This window comes from Vicia villosa, linkage group LG3 (assembly GCF_029867415.1).
Source record: "Vicia villosa cultivar HV-30 ecotype Madison, WI linkage group LG3, Vvil1.0, whole genome shotgun sequence".
NCBI lineage: Eukaryota > Viridiplantae > Streptophyta > Magnoliopsida > Fabales > Fabaceae > Vicia > Vicia villosa.
Window position 1 is genome coordinate 211,954,278 of NC_081182.1, and position 5,053 is coordinate 211,959,330.

The following is a 5,053-nucleotide window of genomic DNA, read 5'->3' on the forward strand; positions in this document are numbered from 1 at the left end:
GCTTCCTCCGACTGTCAACCATGTCAGATCAAATCCAAATGCAAAGCTAAGTATTGTTCGTTTATTTATTATTAATTTCTTCATCCTTTATTTTATTAGGGTTAACCCTAATTGTCCCTGAACTAATCATGCACTCACTATCTTCTTGTTTTTCCGCCTTTTCAGGGTTTGTCAAATTGCCAAAGCTACGAACGTTGGTAACCCTAAACTCTATCTCAATTATTACTTATGTTAAACCTTTTATTTTTATATCCCGCTGGTTTCAATTCCTCTCTCCTCCGCTGGTTACAATTTCCCTTCCCCGTTATTACTGTTTATATTATACTGCGTGGTTAGTAATTCTAGGGAGTGCAACTTATTAATTGAATTAGCATCACGTAATTTTACAAGATAACATAACTGAACATAATCACGTGATTGGTGCACACACGCATACTTTTGGGTAAACCTCTCTGTTGCCTGTTGCCTTGTGTTTTTTGTAGAATAGCCATGTCCCTCGAATATGAGGATACCTCAGCCATGTTGCCTCGATAAATAAAGGTCATGCGACCCTAATGATGCTGCCTTCGATACACTAACATGACCTCGACCCTCAGAAGTTGCCTACGGAAAAGGCTGAGGTATCCTCTGGCTGCCTACGAAAAAGGCTATTCTGATCTTTCCCCTTAGACTACCTGCCTCCCTATGGCATGGGTCAGTCTTATGGCGAATGATAACGCGATGACCCTTCAACCTCCAAACGAAAGGCTTCCTGCCCTCTTATGGCAAGGATAGACCCTTTCATCCTGAAAGGCTAAAAGAAACCTATTATCTAAGTTTAAGGTAATTGCCCCTAATTGCTTTGCCTTACTCTAAACTTTTCTATATTCTTTTTCATAATTCTTCAAAAGGGCTACGCTCATTTACGAGCTGAAGTCCCTACTCTTTTCTTCTACTTTTCTGAAAAAACAAAGAGCAAAGCAATTAAGAGCCCATGGAAAACCATAGATGCAAAGGGTGCCTTACACCTTCCCTTTGCATAATTACCCCCCGAACCCTATTTTATTTAAAAGGTTTTTCCTGTTTCTTTTAGCCTTTCTAACTTGTTTGGATAAAATAAAAGTCGGTGGCGACTCTTGCTTACCGCGACATTCCGATTATAAAAAAGTTAGTTCACCGTATTACAGAGAGAATGAAAAAAATGAGGGATGAAGAGAAAATAGTATAAAAAGAAGATGAAGTTGAGAAAGAGAGTGAAAAAACGAGTGAATACCATGTAAAAGAGGATACACTTAACAAGTTGATTGATAGGGAGTCACCTTAAGGAGAACTAAGAACCAAATTCTCAATGACCCAATTCCCAAATTATTGTATTATGTAAAACCTCCTTACGTTATCCTAAAAAAGAAACCCAAAAGAAAAATGGTAGTGGGACAATTAATTTTTTTCATAAAGATTCTAACATCATTACAGATTAACATTCCATTTTGTGATGCTCTAGATAAAATATTTGTTTATGCCAAATTTATGAAGGAGCTCTTGAATTGGAAGTACTAGTTAAAAGAAGGTGAGAATATCACATTAGCCGAAGAATTTACTTTTTCATGTACTATTGGTTCCTTGAAGATTGGTAAAACCTTATTGATTCAGGTTCAAGCATCAACCTGATTCCCCTATTAATGATGAAGAAGTTTAATTGTGGAGAGCCAAATCCAACAAAGATGACTTTGACTTTAGCCGATTGATCCATAACATATCCTTATGGAGTATTAGAAGATGTTCTGCTAAGAGTTAACGATTTATTGTTTCCTGATGATTTTGTAATTATAGATATGCCTAAATATGCATAAATACCGATATTATTGGGAAGATCATTCTTAAGAACGGGTAGAGATTTAATTGATGTTGAGAGAGGAGAATTGATTCCCAGATTTAACAAAGAGCAAGTGGTGTTTAATGTGTTTGAAGCAATGAAGCATCATAATGAAACTCTTCAATGTTACCAAATTGATAGAAGAATTGATCGAAGTGGTGTCTAGAAAAGAAGCACCATCCTTATCGGTTGAAAGAGTACTTGTGCAATCTATTGAAGCGGACATTGAAGAATAAAACAAAGAGATCACTGAATTTGTCCTTTAATTGCAATTAACTCAAATCGAAAAGGCCAAAAAGAAGTTTGAAGAATTAGGATGAAGTAGTGAAGAAAAAAAACTTATGTGGTTGATTTAAAAGAACTTCCAAAACACTTGAAATATGTCTTTTTAAGTGGGGGAAATTACACCCTACGATAATCAGTAGCACTTTATCTAGGATGGAGGAAGAGGAGTTATTATGTGTGTTGAGAAAAAATAAGGATGCATTGGGATGAAGTGTGTTTAATTTGAAGGGAATAAATCATGTTTACTGCATGTACAAAATCAAGCTTGAAGAAGAATTCAATCATGTTGTTCAAACGCAATGACGATTGAATCCTACGATGAAAGAAGTAGTGCGAAATAGGTACTTAAATTGCTTGACGCATATATGATTTATCCTATTTGTGATAGTTTTCAGTTAAGTCTTGTACATGTAGTTCCCAAAAAGGGTGGTATGATTGTTATAAAAAAATGAAATGAATGAACTAATGCCCACTCGTAATGTTACATGATGGAGAATGTGCACTAATTATCGTAGGTTTAATCTAGCCGAGAAAAGATCACTTTCTACTACCTTTCACAAACCAAATGTTAGATAGGTTAGCAGAGTAAGCCTATTAGTGTTTTTTTGGATGGGTATTCAGGTTATAATCAAATCGATGTAGATCCAGCTGATCAAGAGAAAACAACATTTATGTGCCCATTTGGATTTTTTGCATATCGACGAAGATGTCATTTGGTTTGTGCAATGCACCGACCACATTTCAAAGATGCATGCTTCCTATTTTCTCTTACATGATCAAAACTTCAATAGAGGTATTTATGGAAGATTTTCTTTATTCGGTAACTCTTATGATTGTTGTCTTGATCGTTTAGATGTTGTCTTAAAGAGACATGTTGAAACAAAACTTGTTTTAAATTGGGAGAAATGCCATTTTATGGTAACATAAGGTATTATTCTCAAACATACAATCTCATCAAAAAGTATAGAAGTTGATCATAACAAAATCAAAGTAATTGAAAAACTTCCTACTCCAGTGAATGTTAAAGGGGTGCGAAGTTTCTTAGGCCATGTTGGTTTCTATCAGCGATTTATTGAGGACTTCTCTAAAATTGTAAAACCTTTATGAAATTTGTTAGTAAAAGAAAATGAAATTAACTTTGATAAAGATTGTTTACATTCTTTTTATGTTATTAAAGATAAGTTAGTCGTTGTACCAGTAATCGTTGCTCCAAATTTGGATTTACCCTTTAAGGTTATGTGTGTTACAAGTGTTTATACGGTTGGTGCAATTCTTGGCCAGTGACATGCGAAAATTATCCATGCAATTTACTATGCTAGCAAGGTTTTAGATGAAAATTAAATAAATTATATTACCACTAAAAAAACTGCTAGCAGTAGTCTTTGCAACTCCGTCTATATCTAATTGGTTCAAAAGTTGTTATTTACACAGATCATACAACTTTGAAGTACTTATTGATAAAAGGGGATTCCAAAACTAGATTGTTGTGATGGATACTCCTGTTGCAAGAATTTGAATTAGAAATAAAGGATAAAAAGGGGTTTAGAATGTTGTGGATGATCACCTTTCAAGGTTGGAAAACAACAAAGTGTCTAAGAAGGAAATTAACATTACTAAAGAATTTCCTGATGAAAACTTAATAACAATCAATGAGCGACCATGGTTTACTGATGTGGAAAATTATAAAGCTACAAAACTATACTTGAGGAGTATACTTGGTAGCAAACGAAAACTCTTTTTCAAAGAAGCTAATTTCTATCTTTGGGATGACCCTTACTTATTTAAAAGAAGTCCAAATGATTTAATTAGTAGTTGTGTAGTAGGTAAAGAGGTAGAAAACACTATATGGCACTGACATAGCTTAGCCTATGGCGGTCACCACAACAGAGAAAGCACGAAAACCAAAATATACTACAAAGTGGTTTTTGGTAGCCGACTATGTTTCAAGACTATAAGTCCTATATTATTACTTATCCTGAATGTAAAAAAACAAATAATATTTTAAAAAGGGATTAGGTGCCTCTAAATATTATGCTAGAAGTAGAACCATTTGATTGTTGGGGGGGATTGACTTCATGGGTCTTTTTCCCCAATTGAATAATAATATTTATATTATAGTCTGTGTAGATTATGTTACCAATTGGGTTGAATCAATTGCTTGTAGCACTAATGATGCCCACACTATTATTGATTTTTTAAAAGAATTTTTTTGTTAGGTTCGGAGTCCATAGAGTATTGATCTATGATGAGGGAATGCATTTCTACAACCTATATTTGGAAAATGTGTTGGCTAAGTATAATGTGAAACATAAAGTATCTACACCCTACTACCCCTCAAACTTGCCGCCAAGTAGAAGTATTCAACAAAAAACTTAAACAAATTCTAGAGAAGACAGTTGCATCATCACAGTAAAATTTGTCAAAGAAGTTAGACAAATTCTATTGAGTATATCCATGCAATTGCGTTTTTATAAAATTTGCAAATTTTCTAAATTAGTTTATTGGTCGAATAAATACACACTGAGAACAATTTTTATGCAAAACTCTGAGTCTTTTTAAGCCAACCCAATTTTGAAATTATAACCTTGACAAATCATTTTAAGCCTTAGCCATTCTTTCGATGACATAGCCAGATTAAATCTTCCCACACTCTCTTTGGAGTTAGGTAGAAATTTTTAGTTTCTTGATTACATGAAAAAAATTAAGCTTGGGGTTGTTCTTAGAAGTGAGTAAAGTTTAAGTTTGGGGTTGAGGTACTAGAGAAACTAGTCAAAATTGAAAAATTTGTGAAAAAATAAAATAAAGAAGTTAAAGAACTTCTTCAGAAAAAAAAACTAGAAAAATAAAAAAATAATAAGGATGAAAAAGACCATCTATAATACCAATACAACAAAGCAAATAGTTGTATGAAGAGGA